The 25540-nt window shown below is 62.9% G+C and overlaps 1 protein-coding gene across 8 annotated transcripts in view; it reads right to left on the bottom strand.

Annotated features, from left to right (window-relative positions):
- The window catches only part of plag1 (pleiomorphic adenoma gene 1), a 346025-nt gene that overhangs the window by 66553 nt on the left and 253932 nt on the right, over nt 1-25540 (bottom strand). The window lies entirely within an intron of this gene.

The raw sequence follows: 25540 nt of genomic DNA, 5'->3' as shown, positions 1-25540 counted from the left end.
GAAAAAGCACAGCCAGTCAGGCAGTATACAGGGTGCAGGAGAGTTGACATTTCAAGCTCCTTTTTTTCTTTGAGGTATTTTAGGTGTTGGAGGTGATTTTGTTAAATTCCAAGAGCAGCAATTACTGTTTTATACGCTGTTGCATTAGATTAGATTAAATTACTTAGTGTGGAAACAGACCCTTCGGCCCAACAAGTCCACACCGACCCGCCAAAGCGCAGCCCACCCAGACCCATTCCCCTACATTTATCCCTTCATCTAAACTACGGGCAATTTAGCATGGCCAATTCACCTAACCTGCACATTTTTGGATTGTGGGAGGAAACTGGAGCACCCGGAGGAAACCCATGCAGACCCAGGGAGAATGTGTAAACTCCACACAGTCAGTCGCCTGAGGTGAGAATTGAACCCAGGTTTTGGAACTCTTTAAAAAAAATGTCAAAACAATGGCAGTTGTAAAAGGGACAAGCACTGATAATAGGCAGCACCTGGTCTGTGCAGGAGAGACAGTGTGTGTGTCTGTGTGAGTGAGAGAGACACACACAGGCAGCGAGAGAGAGCTAGTGAGAGACAGAGACACAGAGAGAGAGAGAGAGAGAGAGAGAGAGAGAAACTGACAGAGACAGAGAGAAAAAGAGAGACAGTGAGAGACAGACAAAAAGAAAGAGTAAAAGAGTGAGAAAGAGACAAACTGACAGAGATAGACAGAGCGAGAGACACACACACAGAAAGAGAGACAGAGAGTGAGAGAGAGAGCGAGAGAGCGCGCGAGAGAACGAGAGCACGAGAGAACGAGAGAGGGCGGCAGAGAGGGCGGCAGAGTTAGAGAGCGCGAGAGAGAGCGCGCGAGAGAGAGCGAGCGACAGCAAGATAGCGAGAGCGCGAGCGGCAGAGCGAGAGAGCGGCGGAGCGAGAGAGCGAGCGCGAGCGGCAGAGCGAGAGAGCGAGCGGAAGAGCGAGAGAGCGAGCGCGCGAGCAGCAGAGCGAGAGAGCGAGGGCGAGCGGCAGAGCGAGAGAGAGAGGGCGAGCGGCAGAGCGAGAGAGAGAGGGCGAGCGGCAGAGCGAGAGAGCGAGGGCGAGCGGCAGAGCGAGAGAGCGAGGGCGAGCGGCAGAGCGAGAGAGCGAGGGCGAGCGGCAGAGCGAGAGAGCGAGGGCGAGCGGCAGAGCGAGAGAGCGAGGGTGAGCGGCAGAGCGAGAGAGCGAGGGCGAGCGGCAGAGCGGCAGAGCGAGAGAGCGAGGGCGAGCGGCAGACCGAGAGAGAGAACGAGTGGGAGCCCGCGCGAGAGAGAGAGCGCGCCAGAGAGCGCGCGAGCGTGAGAGCCAGAGAGCGCGAGAGCGCGAGAGCGCGAGAGCGCGAGAGCGCGAGAGCGCGAGAGCGCGAGAGCGCGAGAGCGCGAGAGCCTGAGAGCCTGAGAGCGTGAGAGCGTGAGAGCGTGAGAGCCAGAGAGCGTGAGAGCCAGAGAGCGTGAGAGCGTGAGAGCGTGAGAGCCAGAGAGCGCGAGAGCGCGAGAGCGCGGGAGCGCGGGAGCGCGAGAGCGCGAGAGCCTGAGAGCCTGAGAGCGTGAGAGCGTGAGAGCGTGAGAGCGTGAGAGCCAGAGAGCGTGAGAGCCAGAGAGCGTGAGAGCCAGAGAGCGCGAGAGCGCGAGAGCGCGAGAGCGCGGGAGCGCGTGAGCGCGAGAGCCTGAGAGCCTGAGAGCGTGAGAGCGTGAGAGCGTGAGAGCGTGAGAGCGTGAGAGCCAGAGAGCCAGAGAGCCAGAGAGCGTGAGAGCCTGAGAGCCTGAGAGCGTGAGAGCGTGAGAGCCTGAGAGCGTGAGAGCGTGAGAGCGTGAGAGCCAGAGAGCCAGAGAGCCAGAGAGCCAGAGAGCGTGAGAGCCTGAGAGCCTGAGAGCGTGAGAGCGTGAGAGCGTGAGAGCGTGAGAGCCAGAGAGCGTGAGAGCGTGAGAGCCTGAGAGCCTGAGAGCGTGAGAGCCTGAGAGCGTGAGAGCCAGAGAGCGTGAGAGCCAGAGAGCGTGAGAGCGTGAGAGCGTGAGAGCCTGAGAGCCTGAGAGCGTGAGAGCGTGAGAGCGTGAGAGCGTGAGAGCGTGAGAGCCTGAGAGCGTGAGAGCCTGAGAGCGTGAGAGCCTGAGAGCGTGAGAGCGTGAGAGCGTGAGAGCGTGAGAGCCAGAGAGCCAGAGAGCGAGAGAGCGTGAGAGCGTGAGAGCGTGAGAGCGTGAGAGCGTGAGAGCGTGAGAGCGTGAGAGCGTGAGAGCCAGAGAGCGTGAGAGCCAGAGAGCGTGAGAGCCAGAGAGCGCGAGAGCGCGGGAGCCAGAGAGCGCGAGAGCGTGAGAGCGTGAGAGCCAGAGAGCCAGAGAGCCAGAGAGCGTGAGAGCGTGAGAGCGTGAGAGCGTGAGAGCGTGAGAGCGTGAGAGCCTGAGAGCGTGAGAGCGTGAGAGCGTGAGAGCGTGAGAGCGTGAGAGCGTGAGAGCCAGAGAGCGTGAGAGCCAGAGAGCGTGAGAGCCAGAGAGCGTGAGAGCCAGAGAGCGTGAGAGCGTGAGAGCGTGAGAGCGCGAGAGCGCGAGAGCGCGGGAGCGCGGGAGCGCGGGAGCCAGAGAGCGCGAGAGCGCGAGAGCCCGAGAGCCCGAGAGCCCGAGAGCCCGAGAGCGTGAGAGCGTGAGAGCGTGAGAGCGTGAGAGCGTGAGAGCGTGAGAGCGTGAGAGCGTGAGAGCGAGAGAGCGAGAGAGCGAGAGAGCGAGAGAGCGTGAGAGCGTGAGAGCCTGAGAGCCTGAGAGCCTGAGAGCCTGAGAGCCTGAGAGCCTGAGAGCGTGAGAGCGTGAGAGCGTGAGAGCGTGAGAGCCAGAGAGCGTGAGAGCCTGAGAGCGTGAGAGCGTGAGAGCCTGAGAGCCTGAGAGCGTGAGAGCCTGAGAGCCTGAGAGCGTGAGAGCGTGAGAGCGTGAGAGCGTGAGAGCGTGAGAGCCAGAGAGCGTGAGAGCCTGAGAGCGTGAGAGCGTGAGAGCGTGAGAGCGTGAGAGCCAGAGAGCGTGAGAGCCAGAGAGCATGAGAGCCAGAGAGCGTGAGAGCCAGAGAGCGCGAGAGCGCGGGAGCCAGAGAGCGTGAGAGCGTGAGAGCGTGAGAGCCAGAGAGCCAGAGAGCGTGAGAGCGTGAGAGCGTGAGAGCCAGAGAGCGTGAGAGCGTGAGAGCGTGAGAGCCAGAGAGCCTGAGAGCCTGAGAGCCTGAGAGCGTGAGAGCGTGAGAGCGTGAGAGCGCGGGAGCCAGAGAGCGCGAGAGCGTGAGAGCGTGAGAGCCAGAGAGCCAGAGAGCGTGAGAGCGTGAGAGCGTGAGAGCGTGAGAGCCAGAGAGCGTGAGAGCGTGAGAGCCTGAGAGCCTGAGAGCCTGAGAGCCTGAGAGCCTGAGAGCGTGAGAGCGTGAGAGCGTGAGAGCGTGAGAGCGTGAGAGCGTGAGAGCCTGAGAGCCTGAGAGCGTGAGAGCGTGAGAGCGTGAGAGCGTGAGAGCGTGAGAGCGTGAGAGCGTGAGAGCGTGAGAGCGTGAGAGCCAGAGAGCCAGAGAGCCTGAGAGCCTGAGAGCGTGAGAGCCTGAGAGCCTGAGAGCGTGAGAGCCTGAGAGCCTGAGAGCGTGAGAGCGTGAGAGCGTGAGAGCGTGAGAGCCAGAGAGCGTGAGAGCCTGAGAGCGTGAGAGCGTGAGAGCCAGAGAGCGTGAGAGCCAGAGAGCGTGAGAGCCAGAGAGCGTGAGAGCCAGAGAGCGTGAGAGCCTGAGAGCGTGAGAGCGTGAGAGCCAGAGAGCGTGAGAGCCAGAGAGCGTGAGAGCCAGAGAGCGTGAGAGCCAGAGAGCCAGAGAGCCAGAGAGCGTGAGAGCCAGAGAGCGTGAGAGCCAGAGAGCGTGAGAGCGTGAGAGCGTGAGAGCGTGAGAGCCTGAGAGCCTGAGAGCGTGAGAGCGTGAGAGCGTGAGAGCCTGAGAGCGTGAGAGCGTGAGAGCGCGAGAGCGCGAGAGCGCGAGAGCGCGAGAGCGCGAGAGCGCGAGAGCCAGAGAGCGTGAGAGCGTGAGAGCGTGAGAGCGTGAGAGCGTGAGAGCGTGAGAGCGTGAGAGCCAGAGAGCGTGAGAGCCAGAGAGCGTGAGAGCCAGAGAGCGTGAGAGCCAGAGAGCGTGAGAGCGTGAGAGCGTGAGAGCGTGAGAGCCTGAGAGCGTGAGAGCGTGAGAGCCAGAGAGCGTGAGAGCCAGAGAGCGTGAGAGCCAGAGCGCGTGAGAGCCAGAGCGCGTGAGAGCCAGAGCGCGTGAGAGCCAGAGAGCGCGAGAGCGCGGGAGCGCGGGAGCCAGAGAGCGCGAGAGCGTGAGAGCGCGAGAGCCTGAGAGCCTGAGAGCCTGAGAGCCTGAGAGCCTGAGAGCGTGAGAGCGTGAGAGCGTGAGAGCGTGAGAGCGTGAGAGCGTGAGAGCGTGAGAGCCAGAGAGCGTGAGAGCCAGAGAGCGTGAGAGCCAGAGAGCCAGAGAGCGTGAGAGCCAGAGAGCGTGAGAGCCAGAGAGCGTGAGAGCCAGAGAGCGTGAGAGCCAGAGAGCGTGAGAGCCAGAGAGCCTGAGAGCGTGAGAGCCTGAGAGCGTGAGAGCGTGAGAGCGTGAGAGCGTGAGAGCGTGAGAGCGTGAGAGCGTGAGAGCGTGAGAGCGTGAGAGCCAGAGAGCCAGAGAGCCAGAGAGCCAGAGAGCCAGAGAGCGTGAGAGCCAGAGAGCGTGAGAGCCAGAGAGCGTGAGAGCCAGAGAGCGTGAGAGCCAGAGCGCGTGAGAGCCAGAGCGCGTGAGAGCCAGAGCGCGTGAGAGCCAGAGAGCGTGAGAGCGTGAGAGCGTGAGAGCGTGAGAGCCAGAGAGCCAGAGAGCCAGAGAGCCAGAAAGCCAGAGAGCCAGAGAGCGTGAGAGCGTGAGAGCGTGAGAGCGTGAGAGCCAGAGAGCGTGAGAGCCAGAGAGCGTGAGAGCGTGAGAGCGTGAGAGCGTGAGAGCGTGAGAGCCTGAGAGCCTGAGATCGAGAGAGCCTGAGATCGAGAGAGCGTGAGAGCCAGAGAGCGTGAGAGCCAGAGAGCGTGAGAGCCAGAGAGCGTGAGAGCCAGAGAGCGTGAGAGCCAGAGAGCGTGAGAGCCAGAGAGCCTGAGAGCCTGAGAGCGTGAGAGCCTGAGAGCCTGAGAGCGTGAGAGCGTGAGAGCCTGAGAGCCTGAGAGCGTGAGAGCGTGAGAGCGTGAGAGCGTGAGAGCGTGAGAGCGTGAGAGCGTGAGAGCGTGAGAGCGTGAGAGCGTGAGAGCGTGAGAGCCTGAGAGCGTGAGAGCGTGAGAGCGTGAGAGCCTGAGAGCGTGAGAGCCTGAGAGCCAGAGAGCGTGAGAGCCAGAGAGCGTGAGAGCCAGAGAGCCAGAGAGCCAGAGAGCGTGAGAGCGTGAGAGCCTGAGAGCGTGAGAGCGTGAGAGCCAGAGAGCGTGAGAGCCAGAGAGCCAGAGAGCCTGAGAGCGTGAGAGCGTGAGAGCCTGAGAGCTTGAGAGCCTGAGAGCGTGAGAGCGTGAGAGCCTGAGAGCCTGAGAGCCTGAGAGCGAGAGCCTGAGAGCGTGAGAGCGTGAGAGCGTGAGAGCGTGAGAGCGTGAGAGCGTGAGAGCGTGAGAGCCTGAGAGCGTGAGAGCCAGAGAGCGTGAGAGCCAGAGAGCGTGAGAGCCAGAGAGCGTGAGAGCCAGAGAGCGTGAGAGCCAGAGAGCCAGAGAGCGTGAGAGCGTGAGAGCCAGAGAGCGTGAGAGCGTGAGAGCCAGAGAGCGTGAGAGCCAGAGAGCGTGAGAGCCAGAGCGCGTGAGAGCCAGAGAGCGTGAGAGCGTGAGAGCGTGAGAGCGTGAGAGCGTGAGAGCGTGAGAGCCAGAGAGCCAGAGAGCCAGAGAGCCAGAGAGCCAGAGAGCGTGAGAGCGTGAGAGCGTGAGAGCGTGAGAGCCTGAGAGCGTGAGAGCGTGAGAGCGTGAGAGCGTGAGAGCCCGAGAGCGAGAGCCTGAGAGCCAGAGAGCGTGAGAGCGTGAGAGCGTGAGATCCAGAGAGCGTGAGATCCAGAGAGCGTGAGAGCCAGAGAGCGTGAGAGCCAGAGAGCGTGAGAGCCAGAGAGCGTGAGAGCCAGAGAGCGTGAGAGCCAGAGAGCGTGAGAGCCAGAGAGCCAGAGAGCGTGAGAGCCAGAGAGCGTGAGAGCCAGAGAGCGTGAGAGCCAGAGAGCGTGAGAGCCAGAGAGCATGAGAGCATGAGAGCGTGAGAGCGTGAGAGCGTGAGAGCGTGAGAGCGTGAGAGCCTGAGAGCGTGAGAGCCTGAGAGCGTGAGAGCCTGAGAGCCTGAGAGCCTGAGAGCCTGAGAGCCTGAGAGCCTGAGAGCCTGAGAGCCTGAGAGCCTGAGAGCCTGAGAGCCTGAGAGCGAGAGAGCCTGAGAGCCTGAGAGCCTGAGAGCGTGAGAGCGTGAGAGCCTGAGAGCGTGAGAGCGTGAGAGCGTGAGAGCCAGAGAGCGTGAGAGCGTGAGAGCCAGAGAGCCAGAGAGCGTGAGAGCGTGAGAGCGTGAGAGCGTGAGAGCGTGAGAGCCTGAGAGCCTGAGAGCCTGAGAGCCTGAGAGCCTGAGAGCCTGAGAGCCTGAGAGCCTGAGAGCCTGAGAGCCTGAGAGCGAGAGCCTGAGAGCGTGAGAGCCAGAGAGCGTGAGAGCCAGAGAGCCTGAGAGCGTGAGAGCCTGAGAGCGTGAGAGCGTGAGAGCGTGAGAGCCTGAGAGCCTGAGAGCCTGAGAGCCTGAGAGCCTGAGAGCCTGAGAGCGAGAGCCTGAGAGCGTGAGAGCCAGAGAGCGTGAGAGCCAGAGAGCGTGAGAGCCAGAGAGCCTGAGAGCGTGAGAGCCTGAGAGCGTGAGAGCGTGAGAGCGTGAGAGCCTGAGAGCCTGAGAGCCTGAGAGCCTGAGAGCCTGAGAGCGAGAGCCAGAGAGCGTGAGAGCCAGAGAGCGTGAGAGCCAGAGAGCGTGAGAGCCTGAGAGCCTGAGAGCCTGAGAGCCTGAGAGCCTGAGAGCGAGAGCCTGAGAGCGTGAGAGCCAGAGAGCGTGAGAGCCAGAGAGCGTGAGAGCCAGAGAGCCTGAGAGCGTGAGAGCCTGAGAGCGTGAGAGCGTGAGAGCGTGAGAGCCTGAGAGCCTGAGAGCCTGAGAGCCTGAGAGCCTGAGAGCGAGAGCCTGAGAGCGTGAGAGCCAGAGAGCGTGAGAGAGAGCGTGAGAGCGTGAGAGCGTGAGAGCGTGAGAGCGTGAGAGCGTGAGAGCGTGAGAGCGTGAGAGCGTGAGAGCGTGAGAGCCTGAGAGCCTGAGAGCCTGAGAGCCTGAGAGCCTGAGAGCGTGAGAGCCTGAGAGCGTGAGAGCCTGAGAGCCTGAGAGCGTGAGAGCGTGAGAGCGTGAGAGCCTGAGAGCCTGAGAGCCTGAGAGCGTGAGAGCCTGAGAGCGTGAGAGCCTGAGAGCCTGAGAGCGTGAGAGCGTGAGAGCCAGAGAGCGTGAGAGCCAGAGAGCCAGAGAGCGTGAGAGCGTGAGAGCGTGAGAGCGTGAGAGCGTGAGAGCGTGAGAGCCTGAGAGCCTGAGAGCCTGAGAGCCTGAGAGCCTGAGAGCCTGAGAGCCTGAGAGCCTGAGAGCCTGAGAGCGAGAGCCAGAGAGCGTGAGAGCCAGAGAGCGTGAGAGCCAGAGAGCCAGAGAGCCTGAGAGCGTGAGAGCCTGAGAGCGTGAGAGCGTGAGAGCGTGAGAGCCTGAGAGCCTGAGAGCCTGAGAGCCTGAGAGCCTGAGAGCGAGAGCCTGAGAGCGTGAGAGCCTGAGAGCGTGAGAGCGTGAGAGCCAGAGAGCGTGAGAGCCAGAGAGCCAGAGAGCGTGAGAGCCAGAGAGCCAGAGAGCGTGAGAGCGTGAGAGCGTGAGAGCGTGAGAGCCTGAGAGCGTGAGAGCCTGAGAGCCTGAGAGCCTGAGAGCCTGAGAGCGTGAGAGCCTGAGAGCCTGAGAGCCTGAGAGCCTGAGAGCGTGAGAGCGTGAGAGCGTGAGAGCGTGAGAGCGTGAGAGCGTGAGAGCCAGAGAGCGTGAGAGCCAGAGAGCGTGAGAGCCAGAGAGCGTGAGAGCGTGAGAGCCAGAGAGCGTGAGAGCGTGAGAGCCTGAGAGCCAGAGAGCGTGAGAGCCAGAGAGCGTGAGAGCCAGAGAGCGTGAGAGCCAGAGAGCGTGAGAGCGTGAGAGCCTGAGAGCGTGAGAGCGTGAGAGCGTGAGAGCGTGAGAGCGTGAGAGCGTGAGAGCCAGAGAGCGTGAGAGCCAGAGAGCGTGAGAGCCAGAGAGCGTGAGAGCGTGAGAGCGTGAGAGCCTGAGAGCGTGAGAGCGTGAGAGCGTGAGAGCGTGAGAGCGTGAGAGCCAGAGAGCGTGAGAGCCAGAGAGCGTGAGAGCCAGAGAGCGTGAGAGCCAGAGAGCGTGAGAGCGTGAGAGCGTGAGAGCGTGAGAGCCTGAGAGCGTGAGAGCCAGAGAGCGTGAGAGCCAGAGAGCGTGAGAGCCAGAGAGCGTGAGAGCGTGAGAGCGTGAGAGCCAGAGAGCGTGAGAGCGTGAGAGCGTGAGAGCGTGAGAGCCAGAGAGCGTGAGAGCGTGAGAGCCAGAGAGCGTGAGAGCGTGAGAGCGTGAGAGCCAGAGAGCGTGAGAGCGTGAGAGCGTGAGAGCGTGAGAGCCAGAGAGCGTGAGAGCCAGAGAGCGTGAGAGCGTGAGAGCCTGAGAGCGTGAGAGCGTGAGAGCCAGAGAGCGTGAGAGCGTGAGAGCCAGAGAGCGTGAGAGCCAGAGAGCGTGAGAGCCAGAGAGCGTGAGAGCGTGAGAGCCTGAGAGCGTGAGAGCGTGAGAGCGTGAGAGCGTGAGAGCGTGAGAGCCAGAGAGCGTGAGAGCCAGAGAGCGTGAGAGCCAGAGAGCGTGAGAGCCAGAGAGCGTGAGAGCCAGAGAGCGTGAGAGCGTGAGAGCGTGAGAGCGTGAGAGCGTGAGAGCCTGAGAGCGTGAGAGCCAGAGAGCGTGAGAGCGTGAGAGCCAGAGAGCGTGAGAGCGTGAGAGCGTGAGAGCGTGAGAGCCAGAGAGCGTGAGAGCGTGAGAGCGTGAGAGCGTGAGAGCGTGAGAGCCAGAGAGCGTGAGAGCCAGAGAGCGTGAGAGCCAGAGAGCGTGAGAGCCAGAGAGCGTGAGAGCGTGAGAGCCTGAGAGCCAGAGAGCGTGAGAGCCAGAGAGCGTGAGAGCCAGAGAGCGTGAGAGCCAGAGAGCGTGAGAGCCAGAGAGCGTGAGAGCCAGAGAGCGTGAGAGCGTGAGAGCGTGAGAGCCAGAGAGCGTGAGAGCCAGAGAGCGTGAGAGCCAGAGAGCGTGAGAGCCAGAGAGCGTGAGAGCCAGAGAGCGTGAGAGCCAGAGAGCGTGAGAGCCAGAGAGCGTGAGAGCGTGAGAGCGTGAGAGCGTGAGAGCGTGAGAGCCTGAGAGCCAGAGAGCGTGAGAGCGTGAGAGCGTGAGAGCGTGAGAGCGTGAGAGCGTGAGAGCCAGAGAGCGTGAGAGCCAGAGAGCGTGAGAGCGTGAGAGCGTGAGAGCGTGAGAGCCTGAGAGCCAGAGAGCGTGAGAGCGTGAGAGCCAGAGAGCGTGAGAGCCAGAGAGCGTGAGAGCCAGAGAGCGTGAGAGCGTGAGAGCGTGAGAGCCAGAGAGCGTGAGAGCCAGAGAGCGTGAGAGCCAGAGAGCGTGAGAGCCAGAGAGCGTGAGAGCCAGAGAGCGTGAGAGCCAGAGAGCGTGAGAGCGTGAGAGCCTGAGAGCCAGAGAGCGTGAGAGCGTGAGAGCGTGAGAGCGTGAGAGCGTGAGAGCCAGAGAGCGTGAGAGCCAGAGAGCGTGAGAGCGTGAGAGCGTGAGAGCCTGAAAGCCAGAGAGCGTGAGAGCGTGAGAGCCAGAGAGCGTGAGAGCCAGAGAGCGTGAGAGCCAGAGAGCGTGAGAGCGTGAGAGCCAGAGAGCGTGAGAGCGTGAGAGCGTGAGAGCCAGAGAGCGTGAGAGCCAGAGAGCGTGAGAGCCAGAGAGCGTGAGAGCCAGAGAGCGTGAGAGCCAGAGAGCGTGAGAGCGTGAGAGCCAGAGAGCGTGAGAGCCAGAGAGCGTGAGAGCCAGAGAGCGTGAGAGCCAGAGAGCCAGAGAGCGTGAGAGCCAGAGAGCGTGAGAGCCAGAGAGCGTGAGAGCCAGAGAGCGTGAGAGCGTGAGAGCCAGAGAGCGTGAGAGCCAGAGAGCGTGAGAGCCAGAGAGCGTGAGAGCCAGAGAGCGTGAGAGTCAGAGAGCGTGAGAGCCAGAGAGCGTGAGAGCCAGAGAGCGTGAGAGCCAGAGAGCGTGAGAGCCAGAGAGCGTGAGAGCCAGAGAGCGTGAGAGCCAGAGAGCGTGAGAGCGTGAGAGCGTGAGAGCGTGAGAGCGTGAGAGCCAGAGAGCGTGAGAGCCAGAGAGCGTGAGAGCCAGAGAGCGTGAGAGCCAGAGAGCGTGAGAGCCAGAGAGCGTGAGAGCCAGAGAGCGTGAGAGCCAGAGAGCGTGAGAGCGTGAGAGCCAGAGAGCGTGAGAGCCAGAGAGCGTGAGAGCCAGAGAGCGTGAGAGCCTGAGAGCCAGAGAGCGTGAGAGCCAGAGAGCGTGAGAGCCAGAGAGCGTGAGAGCCAGAGAGCGTGAGAGCCAGAGAGCGTGAGAGCCAGAGAGCGTGAGAGCCAGAGAGCGTGAGAGCCAGAGAGCGTGAGAGCGTGAGAGCGTGAGAGCCAGAGAGCGTGAGAGCGTGAGAGCGTGAGAGCGTGAGAGCGTGAGAGCCAGAGAGCGTGAGAGCCAGAGAGCGTGAGAGCCAGAGAGCGTGAGAGCCAGAGAGCGTGAGAGCCCGAGAGCGTGAGAGCCCGAGAGCGTGAGAGCCCGAGAGCGTGAGAGCCCGAGAGCGTGAGAGCCCGAGAGCGTGAGAGCCCGAGAGCGTGAGAGCCCGAGAGCGTGAGAGCCCGAGAGCGTGAGAGCCAGAGAGCGTGAGAGCCCGAGAGCGTGAGAGCCAGAGAGCGTGAGAGCCAGAGAGCGTGAGAGCCAGAGAGCGTGAGAGCCAGAGAGCCAGAGAGCGTGAGAGCGTGAGAGCGTGAGAGCGTGAGAGCCTGAGAGCGTGAGAGCCTGAGAGCCTGAGAGCCTGAGAGCCAGAGAGCGTGAGAGCGTGAGAGCCAGAGAGCGTGAGAGCCAGAGAGCGTGAGAGCCAGAGAGCCAGAGAGCGTGAGAGCGTGAGAGCGTGAGAGCGTGAGAGCCTGAGAGCCTGAGAGCGTGAGAGCCTGAGAGCCTGAGAGCCTGAGAGCGTGAGAGCCTGAGAGCCTGAGAGCGTGAGAGCGTGAGAGCCTGAGAGCGTGAGAGCGTGAGAGCCTGAGAGCGTGAGAGCGTGAGAGCCAGAGAGCGTGAGAGCCAGAGAGCGTGAGAGCCAGAGAGCGTGAGAGCCAGAGAGCGTGAGAGCCAGAGAGCGTGAGAGCCAGAGAGCGTGAGAGCCCGAGAGCGTGAGAGCCCGAGAGCCCGAGAGCGTGAGAGCCCGAGAGCGTGAGAGCCAGAGAGCGTGAGAGCCAGAGAGCGTGAGAGCGTGAGAGCCAGAGAGCGTGAGAGCGTGAGAGCGTGAGAGCGTGAGAGCCAGAGAGCGTGAGAGCCAGAGAGCGTGAGAGCCAGAGAGCGTGAGAGCCAGAGAGCGTGAGAGCCCGAGAGCGTGAGAGCCCGAGAGCGTGAGAGCGTGAGAGCGTGAGAGCCAGAGAGCGTGAGAGCCCGAGAGCGTGAGAGCCCGAGAGCGTGAGAGCCAGAGAGCGTGAGAGCCAGAGAGCGTGAGAGCCAGAGAGCGTGAGAGCCAGAGAGCGTGAGAGCCAGAGAGCGTGAGAGCGTGAGAGCCAGAGAGCGTGAGAGCCAGAGATCGTGAGAGCCAGAGAGCGTGAGAGCCAGAGAGCGTGAGAGCCAGAGAGCGTGAGAGCCAGAGAGCCAGAGAGCGTGAGAGCGTGAGAGCGTGAGAGCGTGAGAGCCAGAGAGCGTGAGAGCGTGGGAGCGTGGGAGCCAGAGAGCGTGAGAGCGTGAGAGCGTGAGAGCGTGAGAGCGTGAGAGCGTGAGAGCGTGAGAGCGTGAGAGCGTGAGAGCCAGAGAGCGTGAGAGCGTGAGAGCCAGAGAGCGTGAGAGCGTGAGAGCCAGAGAGCGTGAGAGCGTGAGAGCGTGAGAGCCAGAGAGCGTGAGAGCCCGAGAGCGTGAGAGCCCGAGAGCGTGAGAGCCAGAGAGCGTGAGAGCCAGAGAGCGTGAGAGCCAGAGAGCGTGAGAGCCAGAGAGCGTGAGAGCCAGAGAGCGTGAGAGCCAGAGAGCGTGAGAGCCAGAGAGCGTGAGAGCCAGAGAGCGTGAGAGCCAGAGAGCGTGAGAGCCAGAGAGCCAGAGAGCGTGAGAGCGTGAGAGCCAGAGAGCGTGAGAGCGTGAGAGCCAGAGAGCGTGAGAGCGTGAGAGCCAGAGAGCGTGAGAGCGTGAGAGCGTGAGAGCCAGAGAGCGTGAGAGCCCGAGAGCGTGAGAGCCAGAGAGCGTGAGAGCCAGAGAGCGTGAGAGCCAGAGAGCGTGAGAGCCAGAGAGCGTGAGAGCCAGAGAGCGTGAGAGCCAGAGAGCGTGAGAGCCAGAGAGCGTGAGAGCCAGAGAGCGTGAGAGCCAGAGAGCGTGAGAGCCAGAGAGCGTGAGAGCGTGAGAGCGTGAGAGCGTGAGAGCGTGAGAGCGTGAGAGCGTGAGAGCCTGAGAGCCTGAGAGCCTGAGAGCGTGAGAGCCTGAGAGCGTGAGAGCCTGAGAGCCAGAGAGCGTGAGAGCCAGAGAGCGTGAGAGCCAGAGAGCGTGAGAGCCAGAGAGCCAGAGAGCGTGAGAGCGTGAGAGCGTGAGAGCGTGAGAGCCTGAGAGCCTGAGAGCCTGAGAGCCTGAGAGCCTGAGAGCCTGAGAGCCTGAGAGCGTGAGAGCGTGAGAGCCAGAGAGCGTGAGAGCCAGAGAGCGTGAGAGCCAGAGAGCGTGAGAGCCCGAGAGCGTGAGAGCCCGAGAGCGTGAGAGCCCGAGAGCGTGAGAGCCCGAGAGCGTGAGAGCCCGAGAGCGTGAGAGCGTGAGAGCCCGAGAGCGTGAGAGCCCGAGAGCGTGAGAGCCAGAGAGCGTGAGAGCCAGAGAGCGTGAGAGCGTGAGAGCCAGAGAGCGTGAGAGCCAGAGAGCGTGAGAGCCAGAGAGCGTGAGAGCCAGAGAGCGTGAGAGCCAGAGAGCGTGAGAGCCAGAGAGCGTGAGAGCCAGAGAGCGTGAGAGCGTGAGAGCCAGAGAGCGTGAGAGCCAGAGAGCGTGAGAGCGTGAGAGCGTGAGAGCGTGAGAGCCAGAGAGCGTGAGAGCCAGAGAGCGTGAGAGCCCGAGAGCGTGAGAGCCCGAGAGCGTGAGAGCCCGAGAGCGTGAGAGCCCGAGAGCGTGAGAGCCAGAGAGCGTGAGAGCCCGAGAGCGTGAGAGCCAGAGAGCGTGAGCGCCAGAGAGCGTGAGAGCCAGAGAGCGTGAGAGCCCGAGAGCGTGAGAGCCCGAGAGCGTGAGAGCCCGAGAGCGTGAGCGCCAGAGAGCGTGAGAGCCCGAGAGCGTGAGAGCCCGAGAGCGTGAGAGCCCGAGAGCGTGAGCGCCAGAGAGCGTGAGAGCCCGAGAGCGTGAGCGCCAGAGAGCGTGAGCGCCAGAGAGCGTGAGAGCCAGAGAGCGTGAGAGCCAGAGAGCCAGAGAGCGTGAGAGCGTGAGAGCGTGAGAGCGTGAGAGCGTGAGAGCGTGAGAGCGTGAGAGCGAGAGAGCCAGAGAGCGTGAGAGCCAGAGAGCGTGAGAGCCAGAGAGCGTGAGAGCGTGAGAGCGTGAGAGCGTGAGAGCGTGAGAGCGTGGGAGCGTGAGAGCGTGAGAGCGTGAGAGCCTGAGAGCGTGAGAGCGTGAGAGCCTGAGAGCGTGAGAGCGTGAGAGCCTGAGAGCCAGAGAGCCAGAGAGCGTGAGAGCCAGAGAGCGTGAGAGCCAGAGAGCGTGAGAGCCAGAGAGCGTGAGAGCCAGAGAGCGTGAGAGCGTGGGAGCGTGGGAGCCAGAGAGCGTGAGAGCGTGAGAGCGTGAGAGCGTGAGAGCGTGAGAGCCAGAGAGCGTGAGAGCGTGAGAGCCAGAGAGCCAGAGAGCGTGAGAGCCAGAGAGCGTGAGAGCGTGGGAGCGTGGGAGCGTGGGAGCGTGAGAGCGTGAGAGCGTGAGAGCGTGAGAGCGTGAGAGCGTGAGAGCCTGAGAGCCTGAGAGCGTGAGAGCGTGAGAGCGTGAGAGCCAGAGAGCGTGAGAGCGTGAGAGCGTGAGAGCCAGAGAGCCAGAGAGCGTGAGAGCGTGAGAGCGTGAGAGCCAGAGAGCCAGAGAGCGTGAGAGCGTGAGAGCGTGGGAGCGTGGGAGCGTGGGAGCGTGGGAGCGTGGGAGCGTGGGAGCGTGGGAGCGTGGGAGCGTGAGAAAGTGGGAGCGTGAGAGCGTGAGAGCGTGAGAGCCTGAGAGCCTGAGAGCCTGAGAGCCTGAGAGCGTGAGAGCGTGAGAGCGTGAGAGCGTGAGAGCGTGAGAGCGTGGGAGCGTGGGAGCGTGGGAGCCTGAGAGCGTGAGAGCGTGAGAGCGTGAGAGCCAGAGAGCGTGAGAGCCAGAGAGCCAGAGAGCGTGAGAGCCAGAGAGCGTGAGAGCCAGAGAGCGTGAGAGCCAGAGAGCGTGAGAGCCAGAGAGCGTGAGAGCGTGAGAGCGTGAGAGCGTGGGAGCGTGGGAGCGTGGGAGCGTGGGAGCGTGGGAGCGTGAGAGCGTGAGAGCGTGGGAGCGTGAGAGCGTGAGAGCGTGAGAGCGTGGGAGCGTGGGAGCGTGAGAGCGTGAGAGCGTGAGAGCGTGAGAGCGTGAGAGCGTGAGAGCCTGAGAGCCTGAGAGCGTGAGAGCCTGAGAGCGTGAGAGCGTGAGAGCGTGAGAGCGTGAGAGCGTGAGAGCGTGAGAGCGTGAGAGCGTGAGAGCCAGAGAGCCAGAGAGCGAGAGAGCGTGAGAGCGTGAGAGCGTGAGAGCGTGAGAGCGTGAGAGCGTGAGAGCGTGAGAGCGTGAGAGCCAGAGAGCGTGAGAGCCAGAGAGCGTGAGAGCCAGAGAGCGCGAGAGCGCGGGAGCCAGAGAGCGCGAGAGCGTGAGAGCGTGAGAGCCAGAGAGCCAGAGAGCCAGAGAGCGTGAGAGCGTGAGAGCGTGAGAGCGTGAGAGCGTGAGAGCGTGAGAGCCTGAGAGCGTGAGAGCGTGAGAGCGTGAGAGCGTGAGAGCGTGAGAGCGTGAGAGCCAGAGAGCGTGAGAGCCAGAGAGCGTGAGAGCCAGAGAGCGTGAGAGCCAGAGAGCGTGAGAGCGTGAGAGCGTGAGAGCGCGAGAGCGCGAGAGCGCGGGAGCGCGGGAGCGCGGGAGCCAGAGAGCGCGAGAGCGCGAGAGCCCGAGAGCCCGAGAGCCCGAGAGCCCGAGAGCGTGAGAGCGTGAGAGCGTGAGAGCGTGAGAGCGTGAGAGCGTGAGAGCGTGAGAGCGTGAGAGCGTGAGAGCGAGAGAGCGAGAGAGCGAGAGAGCGAGAGAGCGTGAGAGCGTGAGAGCCTGAGAGCCTGAGAGCCTGAGAGCCTGAGAGCCTGAGAGCCTGAGAGCGTGAGAGCGTGAGAGCGTGAGAGCGTGAGAGCCAGAGAGCGTGAGAGCCTGAGAGCGTGAGAGCGTGAGAGCCTGAGAGCCTGAGAGCGTGAGAGCCTGAGAGCCTGAGAGCGTGAGAGCGTGAGAGCGTGAGAGCGTGAGAGCGTGAGAGCCAGAGAGCGTGAGAGCCTGAGAGCGTGAGAGCGTGAGAGCGTGAGAGCGTGAGAGCCAGAGAGCGTGAGAGCCAGAGAGCATGAGAGCCAGAGAGCGTGAGAGCCAGAGAGCGCGAGAGCGCGGGAGCCAGAGAGCGTGAGAGCGTGAGAGCGTGAGAGCCAGAGAGCCAGAGAGCGTGAGAGCGTGAGAGCGTGAGAGCCAGAGAGCGTGAGAGCGTGAGAGCGTGAGAGCCAGAGAGCCTGAGAGCCTGAGAGCCTGAGAGCGTGAGAGCGTGAGAGCGTGAGAGCGCGGGAGCCAGAGAGCGCGAGAGCGTGAGAGCGTGAGAGCCAGAGAGCCAGAGAGCGTGAGAGCGTGAGAGCGTGAGAGCGTGAGAGCCAGAGAGCGTGAGAGCGTGAGAGCCTGAGAGCCTGAGAGCCTGAGAGCCTGAGAGCCTGAGAGCGTGAGAGCGTGAGAGCGTGAGAGCGTGAGAGCGTGAGAGCCTGAGAGCCTGAGAGCGTGAGAGCGTGAGAGCGTGAGAGCGTGAGAGCGTGAGAGCGTGAGAGCGTGAGAGCGTGAGAGCGTGAGAGCCAGAGAGCCAGAGAGCCTGAGAGCCTGAGAGCCTGAGAGCCTGAGAGCGTGAGAGCCTGAGAGCCTGAGAGCGTGAGAGCGTGAGAGCGTGAGAGCGTGAGAGCCAGAGAGCGTGAGAGCCTGAGAGCGTGAGAGCGTGAGAGCCAGAGAGCGTGAGAGCCAGAGAGCGTGAGAGCCAGAGAGCGTGAGAGCCAGAGAGCGTGAGAGCCTGAGAGCGTGAGAGCGTGAGAGCCAGAGAGCGTGAGAGCCAGAGAGCGTGAGAGCCAGAGAGCGTGAGAGCCAGAGAGCCAGAGAGCCAGAGAGCGTGAGAGCCAGAGAGCGTGAGAGCCAGAGAGCGTGAGAGCGTGAGAGCGTGAGAGCGTGAGAGCCTGAGAGCCTGAGAGCGTGAGAGCGTGAGAGCGTGAGAGCCTGAGAGCGTGAGAGCGTGAGAGCGCGAGAGCGCGAGAGCGCGAGAGCGCGAGAGCGCGAGAGCGCGAGAGCCAGAGAGCGTGAGAGCGTGAGAGCGTGAGAGCGTGAGAGCGTGAGAGCGTGAGAGCGTGAGAGCCAGAGAGCGTGAGAGCCAGAGAGCGTGAGAGCCAGAGAGCGTGAGAGCCAGAGAGCGTGAGAGCGTGAGAGCGTGAGAGCGTGAGAGCCTGAGAGCGTGAGAGCGTGAGAGCCAGAGAGCGTGAGAGCCAGAGAGCGTGAGAGCCAGAGCGCGTGAGAGCCAGAGCGCGTGAGAGCCAGAGCGCGTGAGAGCCAGAGAGCGCGAGAGCGCGGGAGCGCGGGAGCCAGAGAGCGCGAGAGCGTGAGAGCGCGAGAGCCTGAGAGCCTGAGAGCCTGAGAGCCTGAGAGCCTGAGAGCGTGAGAGCGTGAGAGCGTGAGAGCGTGAGAGCGTGAGAGCGTGAGAGCGTGAGAGCCAGAGAGCGTGAGAGCCAGAGAGCGTGAGAGCCAGAGAGCCAGAGAGCGTGAGAGCCAGAGAGCGTGAGAGCCAGAGAGCGTGAGAGCCAGAGAGCGTGAGAGCCAGAGAGCGTGAGAGCCAGAGAGCCTGAGAGCGTGAGAGCCTGAGAGCGTGAGAGCGTGAGAGCGTGAGAGCGTGAGAGCGTGAGAGCGTGAGAGCGTGAGAGCGTGAGAGCGTGAGAGCCAGAGAGCCAGAGAGCCAGAGAGCCAGAGAGCCAGAGAGCGTGAGAGCCAGAGAGCGTGAGAGCCAGAGAGCGTGAGAGCCAGAGAGCGTGAGAGCCAGAGCGCGTGAGAGCCAGAGCGCGTGAGAGCCAGAGCGCGTGAGAGCCAGAGAGCGTGAGAGCGTGAGAGCGTGAGAGCGTGAGAGCCAGAGAGCCAGAGAGCCAGAGAGCCAGAAAGCCAGAGAGCCAGAGAGCGTGAGAGCGTGAGAGCGTGAGAGCGTGAGAGCCAGAGAGCGTGAGAGCCAGAGAGCGTGAGAGCGTGAGAGCGTGAGAGCGTGAGAGCGTGAGAGCCTGAGAGCCTGAGATCGAGAGAGCCTGAGATCGAGAGAGCGTGAGAGCCAGAGAGCGTGAGAGCCAGAGAGCGTGAGAGCCAGAGAGCGTGAGAGCCAGAGAGCGTGAGAGCCAGAGAGCGTGAGAGCCAGAGAGCCTGAGAGCCTGAGAGCGTGAGAGCCTGAGAGCCTGAGAGCGTGAGAGCGTGAGAGCCTGAGAGCCTGAGAGCGTGAGAGCGTGAGAGCGTGAGAGCGTGAGAGCGTGAGAGCGTGAGAGCGTGAGAGCGTGAGAGCGTGAGAGCGTGAGAGCCTGAGAGCGTGAGAGCGTGAGAGCGTGAGAGCCTGAGAGCGTGAGAGCCTGAGAGCCAGAGAGCGTGAGAGCCAGAGAGCGTGAGAGCCAGAGAGCCAGAGAGCCAGAGAGCGTGAGAGCGTGAGAGCCTGAGAGCGTGAGAGCGTGAGAGCCAGAGAGCGTGAGAGCCAGAGAGCCAGAGAGCCTGAGAGCGTGAGAGCGTGAGAGCCTGAGAGCTTGAGAGCCTGAGAGCGTGAGAGCGTGAGAGCCTGAGAGCCTGAGAGCCTGAGAGCGAGAGCCTGAGAGCGTGAGAGCGTGAGAGCGTGAGAGCGTGAGAGCGTGAGAGCGTGAGAGCGTGAGAGCCTGAGAGCGTGAGAGCCAGAGAGCGTGAGAGCCAGAGAGCGTGAGAGCCAGAGAGCGTGAGAGCCAGAGAGCGTGAGAGCCAGAGAGCCAGAGAGCGTGAGAGCGTGAGAGCCAGAGAGCGTGAGAGCGTGAGAGCCAGAGAGCGTGAGAGCCAGAGAGCGTGAGAGCCAGAGCGCGTGAGAGCCAGAGAGCGTGAGAGCGTGAGAGCGTGAGAGCGTGAGAGCGTGAGAGCGTGAGAGCCAGAGAGCCAGAGAGCCAGAGAGCCAGAGAGCCAGAGAGCGTGAGAGCGTGAGAGCGTGAGAGCGTGAGAGCCTGAGAGCGTGAGAGCGTGAGAGCGTGAGAGCGTGAGAGCCCGAGAGCGAGAGCCTGAGAGCCAGAGAGCGTGAGAGCGTGAGAGCGTGAGATCCAGAGAGCGTGAGATCCAGAGAGCGTGAGAGCCAGAGAGCGTGAGAGCCAGAGAGCGTGAGAGCCAGAGAGCGTGAGAGCCAGAGAGCGTGAGAGCCAGAGAGCGTGAGAGCCAGAGAGCCAGAGAGCGTGAGAGCCAGAGAGCGTGAGAGCCAGAGAGCGTGAGAGCCAGAGAGCGTGAGAGCCAGAGAGCATGAGAGCATGAGAGCGTGAGAGCGTGAGAGCGTGAGAGCGTGATGCCTGAGGAGCGTGAGAGCCTGAGAGCCTGAGAGCCTGAGAGCCTGAGAGCCTGAGAGCCTGAGAGCCTGAGAGCCTGAGAGTGGAGCCTGAGAGCCTGAGAGCCTGAGAGCGAGAGAGCCTGAGAGCCTGAGAGCCTGAGAGCGTGAGAGCGTGAGGAGCCTGAGAGCGGTGAGAGCGTGAGAGCGTGAGAGCCAGAGAGCGTGAGAGCGTGAGAGCCAGAGAGCCAGAGAGCGTGAGAGCGTGAGAGCGTGAGAGCGTGAGAGCGTGAGAGCCTGAGAGCCTGAGAGCCTGAGAGCCTGAGAGCCTGAGAGCCTGAGAGCCTGAGAGCCTGAGAGCCTGAGAGCGAGAGCCTGAGAGCGTGAGAGCCAGAGAGCGTGAGAGCCAGAGAGCCTTGAGAGCGTGAGAGCCTGAGAGCGTGAGAGCCGTGAGAGCGTGAGAGCCTGAGAGCCTGAGAGCTGAGAGCCTGAGAGCCTGAGAGCCTGAGAGCTGAGAGCCTGAGAGCGTGAGAGCCAGAGAGCGTGAGAGCCAGAGAGCGTGAGAGCCAGAGAGCCTGAGAGCGTGAGAGCCTGAGAGCGTGAGAGCGTGAGAGCGTGAGAGCCTGAGAGCCTGAGAGCCTGAGAGCCTGAGAGCCTGAGAGCGAGAGCCAGAGAGCGTGAGAGCAGAGAGCGTGAGAGCCAGAGAGCGTGAGAGCCTGAGAGCCTGAGAGCCTGAGAGCCTGAGAGCCTGAGAGCGAGAGCCTGAGAGCGTGAGAGCCAGAGAGCGTGAGAGCCAGAGAGCGCTGAGAGCCAGAGAGCCTGAGAGCGTGAGAGCCTGAGAGCGTGAGAGCGTGAGAGCGTGAGACGCCTGAGAGCCTGAGAGCCTGAGAGCCTGAGAGCCTGAGAGCGAGAGCCTGAGAGCGTGAGAGAGCCAGAGAGCGTGAGAGAGAGCCGTGAGAGCGTGAGAGCGTGAGAGCGTGAGAGCGTGAGAGCGTGAGAGCGTGAGAGCGTGAGAGCGTGAGAGCGTGAGAGCCTGAGAGCTGAGAGCCTGAGAGCCTGAGAGCCTGAGAGCGTGAGAGCCTGAGAGCGTGAGAGCCTGAGAGCCTGAGAGCCGTGAGAGCGCTGAGAGCGTGAGAGCCTGAGAGCCTGAGAGCCTGAGAGCGTGAGAGCCTGAGAGCGTGAGAGCCTGAGAGCCTGAGAGCGCTGAGAGCGTGAGAGCCAGAGAGCGTGAGAGCCAGAGAGCCTGAGAGCGTGAGAGCGTGAGAGCGTGAGAGCGTGAGAGCGTGAGAGCGTGAGAGCCTGAGAGCCTGAGAGCCTGAGAGCCTGAGAGCCTGAGAGCGTGAGAGCCTGAGAGCCTGAGAGCGAGAGCCAGAGAGCGTGAGAGCCAGAGAGCGTGAGAGCCAGAGAGCCAGAGAGCCGTGAGAGCGTGAGAGCCTGAGAGCGTGAGAGCGTGAGAGCGTGAGAGCCTGAGAGCCTGAGAGCCTGAGAGCCTGAGAGCCTGAGAGCGAGAGCCTGAGAGCGTGAGAGCCTGAGAGCGCTGAGAGCGTGAGAGCCAGAGAGCGTGAGAGCCAGAGAGCCAGAGAGCGTGAGAGCGTGAGAGCCTGAGAGCGTGAGAGCGTGAGAGCCGTGAGAGCCGTGAGAGCCTGAGAGCCGTGAGAGCCTGAGAGCCTGAGAGCCTGAGAGCCTGAGAGCCGTGAGAGCCTGAGAGCCTGAGAGCCTGAGAGCCTGAGAGCGTGAGAGCGTGAGAGCGTGAGAGCGTGAGAGCGTGAGAGCGTGAGAGCCAGAGAGCGTGAGAGCCAGAGAGCGTGAGAGCCAGAGAGCGTGAGAGCGTGAGAGCCAGAGAGCGTGAGAGCGTGAGAGCCGTGAGAGCCAGAGAGCGTGAGAGCCAGAGAGCGTGAGAGCCAGAGAGCGTGAGAGCAGAGAGCGTGAGAGCGTGAGAGCCTGAGAGCGTGAGAGCGTGAGAGCGTGAGAGCGTGAGAGCGTGAGAGCGTGAGAGCCAGAGAGCGTGAGAGCCAGAGAGCGTGAGAGCCAGAGAGCGTGAGAGCCAGAGAGCGTGAGAGCGTGAGAGCGTGAGAGCCTGAGAGCGTGAGAGCGTGAGAGCGTGAGAGCGTGAGAGCGTGAGAGCCAGAGAGCGTGAGAGCCAGAGAGCGTGAGAGCCAGAGAGCGTGAGAGCCTGAGAGCGTGAGAGCGTGAGAGCGTGAGAGCGTGAGAGCCTGAGAGCGTGAGAGCCAGAGAGCGTGAGAGCCAGAGAGCGTGAGAGCCAGAGAGCGTGAGAGCGTGAGAGCGTGAGAGCCAGAGAGCGTGAGAGCGTGAGAGCGTGAGAGCGTGAGAGCCAGAGAGCGTGAGAGCGTGAGAGCCAGAGAGCGTGAGAGCGTGAGAGCGTGAGAGCCAGAGAGCGTGAGAGCGTGAGAGCGTGAGAGCGTGAGAGCCAGAGAGCGTGAGAGCCAGAGAGCGTGAGAGCGTGAGAGCCTGAGAGCGTGAGAGCGTGAGAGCCAGAGAGCGTGAGAGCGTGAGAGCCAGAGAGCGTGAGAGCCAGAGAGCGTGAGAGCCAGAGAGCGTGAGAGCGTGAGAGCCTGAGAGCGTGAGAGCGTGAGAGCGTGAGAGCGTGAGAGCGTGAGAGCCAGAGAGCGTGAGAGCCAGAGAGCGTGAGAGCCAGAGAGCGTGAGAGCCAGAGAGCGTGAGAGCCAGAGAGCGTGAGAGCGTGAGAGCGTGAGAGCGTGAGAGCGTGAGAGCCTGAGAGCGTGAGAGCCAGAGAGCGTGAGAGCGTGAGAGCCAGAGAGCGTGAGAGCGTGAGAGCGTGAGAGCGTGAGAGCCAGAGAGCGTGAGAGCGTGAGAGCGTGAGAGCGTGAGAGCGTGAGAGCCAGAGAGCGTGAGAGCCAGAGAGCGTGAGAGCCAGAGAGCGTGAGAGCCAGAGAGCGTGAGAGCGTGAGAGCCTGAGAGCCAGAGAGCGTGAGAGCGTGAGGGAGAGCCAGAGAGCGTGAGAGCCAGAGAGCGTGAGAGCCAGAGAGCGTGAGAGCCAGAGAGCGTGAGAGCCAGAGAGCGTGAGAGCGTGAGAGCGTGAGAGCCAGAGAGCGTGAGAGCCAGAGAGCGTGAGAGCCAGAGAGCGTGAGAGCCAGAGAGCGTGAGAGCCAGAGAGCGTGAGAGCCAGAGAGCGTGAGAGCCAGAGAGCGTGAGAGCGTGAGAGCGTGAGAGCGTGAGAGCGTGAGAGCCTGAGAGCCAAGAGCGTGAGAGCGTGAGAGCGTGAGAGCGTGAGAGCGTGAGAGCGTGAGAGCCAGAGAGCGTGAGAGCCAGAGAGCGTGAGAGCGTGAGAGCGTGAGAGCGTGAGAGCCTGAGAGCCAGAGAGCGTGAGAGCGTGAGAGCCAGAGAGCGTGAGAGCCAGAGAGCGTGAGAGCCAGAGAGCGTGAGAGCGTGAGAGCGTGAGAGCCAGAGAGCGTGAGAGCCAGAGAGCGTGAGAGCCAGAGAGCGTGAGAGCCAGAGAGCGTGAGAGCCAGAGAGCGTGAGAGCCAGAGAGCGTGAGAGCGTGAGAGCCTGAGAGCCAGAGAGCGTGAGAGCGTGAGAGCGTGAGAGCGTGAGAGCGTGAGAGCCAGAGAGCGTGAGAGCCAGAGAGCGTGAGAGCGTGAGAGCGTGAGAGCCTGAAAGCCAGAGAGCGTGAGAGCGTGAGAGCCAGAGAGCGTGAGAGCCAGAGAGCGTGAGAGCCAGAGAGCGTGAGAGCGTGAGAGCCAGAGAGCGTGAGAGCGTGAGAGCGTGAGAGCCAGAGAGCGTGAGAGCCAGAGAGCGTGAGAGCCAGAGAGCGTGAGAGCCAGAGAGCGTGAGAGCCAGAGAGCGTGAGAGCGTGAGAGCCAGAGAGCGTGAGAGCCAGAGAGCGTGAGAGCCAGAGAGCCAGAGAGCGTGAGAGCCAGAGAGCGTGAGAGCCAGAGAGCGTGAGAGCCAGAGAGCGTGAGAGCGTGAGAGCCAGAGAGCGTGAGAGCCAGAGAGCGTGAGAGCCAGAGAGCGTGAGAGCCAGAGAGCGTGAGAGTCAGAGAGCGTGAGAGCCAGAGAGCGTGAGAGCCAGAGAGCGTGAGAGCCAGAGAGCGTGAGAGCCAGAGAGCGTGAGAGCCAGAGAGCGTGAGAGCCAGAGAGCGTGAGAGCGTGAGAGCGTGAGAGCGTGAGAGCGTGAGAGCCAGAGAGCGTGAGAGCCAGAGAGCGTGAGAGCCAGAGAGCGTGAGAGCCAGAGAGCGTGAGAGCCAGAGAGCGTGAGAGCCAGAGAGCGTGAGAGCCAGAGAGCGTGAGAGCGTGAGAGCCAGAGAGCGTGAGAGCCAGAGAGCGTGAGAGCCAGAGAGCGTGAGAGCCTGAGAGCCAGAGAGCGTGAGAGCCAGAGAGCGTGAGAGCCAGAGAGCGTGAGAGCCAGAGAGCGTGAGAGCCAGAGAGCGTGAGAGCCAGAGAGCGTGAGAGCCAGAGAGCGTGAGAGCCAGAGAGCGTGAGAGCGTGAGAGCGTGAGAGCCAGAGAGCGTGAGAGCGTGAGAGCGTGAGAGCGTGAGAGCGTGAGAGCCAGAGAGCGTGAGAGCCAGAGAGCGTGAGAGCCAGAGAGCGTGAGAGCCAGAGAGCGTGAGAGCCCGAGAGCGTGAGAGCCCGAGAGCGTGAGAGCCCGAGAGCGTGAGAGCCCGAGAGCGTGAGAGCCCGAGAGCGTGAGAGCCCGAGAGCGTGAGAGCCCGAGAGCGTGAGAGCCCGAGAGCGTGAGAGCCAGAGAGCGTGAGAGCCCGAGAGCGTGAGAGCCAGAGAGCGTGAGAGCCAGAGAGCGTGAGAGCCAGAGAGCGTGAGAGCCAGAGAGCCAGAGAGCGTGAGAGCGTGAGAGCGTGAGAGCGTGAGAGCCTGAGAGCGTGAGAGCCTGAGAGCCTGAGAGCCTGAGAGCCAGAGAGCGTGAGAGCGTGAGAGCCAGAGAGCGTGAGAGCCAGAGAGCGTGAGAGCCAGAGAGCCAGAGAGCGTGAGAGCGTGAGAGCGTGAGAGCGTGAGAGCCTGAGAGCCTGAGAGCGTGAGAGCCTGAGAGCCTGAGAGCCTGAGAGCGTGAGAGCCTGAGAGCCTGAGAGCGTGAGAGCGTGAGAGCCTGAGAGCGTGAGAGCGTGAGAGCCTGAGAGCGTGAGAGCGTGAGAGCCAGAGAGCGTGAGAGCCAGAGAGCGTGAGAGCCAGAGAGCGTGAGAGCCAGAGAGCGTGAGAGCCAGAGAGCGTGAGAGCCAGAGAGCGTGAGAGCCCGAGAGCGTGAGAGCCCGAGAGCCCGAGAGCGTGAGAGCCCGAGAGCGTGAGAGCCAGAGAGCGTGAGAGCCAGAGAGCGTGAGAGCGTGAGAGCCAGAGAGCGTGAGAGCGTGAGAGCGTGAGAGCGTGAGAGCCAGAGAGCGTGAGAGCCAGAGAGCGTGAGAGCCAGAGAGCGTGAGAGCCAGAGAGCGTGAGAGCCCGAGAGCGTGAGAGCCCGAGAGCGTGAGAGCGTGAGAGCGTGAGAGCCAGAGAGCGTGAGAGCCCGAGAGCGTGAGAGCCCGAGAGCGTGAGAGCCAGAGAGCGTGAGAGCCAGAGAGCGTGAGAGCCAGAGAGCGTGAGAGCCAGAGAGCGTGAGAGCCAGAGAGCGTGAGAGCGTGAGAGCCAGAGAGCGTGAGAGCCAGAGATCGTGAGAGCCAGAGAGCGTGAGAGCCAGAGAGCGTGAGAGCCAGAGAGCGTGAGAGCCAGAGAGCCAGAGAGCGTGAGAGCGTGAGAGCGTGAGAGCGTGAGAGCCAGAGAGCGTGAGAGCGTGGGAGCGTGGGAGCCAGAGAGCGTGAGAGCGTGAGAGCGTGAGAGCGTGAGAGCGTGAGAGCGTGAGAGCGTGAGAGCGTGAGAGCGTGAGAGCCAGAGAGCGTGAGAGCGTGAGAGCCAGAGAGCGTGAGAGCGTGAGAGCCAGAGAGCGTGAGAGCGTGAGAGCGTGAGAGCCAGAGAGCGTGAGAGCCCGAGAGCGTGAGAGCCCGAGAGCGTGAGAGCCAGAGAGCGTGAGAGCCAGAGAGCGTGAGAGCCAGAGAGCGTGAGAGCCAGAGAGCGTGAGAGCCAGAGAGCGTGAGAGCCAGAGAGCGTGAGAGCCAGAGAGCGTGAGAGCCAGAGAGCGTGAGAGCCAGAGAGCGTGAGAGCCAGAGAGCCAGAGAGCGTGAGAGCGTGAGAGCCAGAGAGCGTGAGAGCGTGAGAGCCAGAGAGCGTGAGAGCGTGAGAGCCAGAGAGCGTGAGAGCGTGAGAGCGTGAGAGCCAGAGAGCGTGAGAGCCCGAGAGCGTGAGAGCCAGAGAGCGTGAGAGCCAGAGAGCGTGAGAGCCAGAGAGCGTGAGAGCCAGAGAGCGTGAGAGCCAGAGAGCGTGAGAGCCAGAGAGCGTGAGAGCCAGAGAGCGTGAGAGCCAGAGAGCGTGAGAGCCAGAGAGCGTGAGAGCCAGAGAGCGTGAGAGCGTGAGAGCGTGAGAGCGTGAGAGCGTGAGAGCGTGAGAGCGTGAGAGCCTGAGAGCCTGAGAGCCTGAGAG

Source organism: Chiloscyllium plagiosum, unplaced genomic scaffold (genome assembly GCF_037043375.1).
Source record: "Chiloscyllium plagiosum isolate Xiang-an unplaced genomic scaffold, Cpla_swu_hap1 HiC_scaffold_4, whole genome shotgun sequence".
NCBI lineage: Eukaryota > Metazoa > Chordata > Chondrichthyes > Orectolobiformes > Hemiscylliidae > Chiloscyllium > Chiloscyllium plagiosum.
Note: the sequence above shows the minus strand (reverse complement) of the source record. Positions and strands in the feature narration are given on the sequence as shown.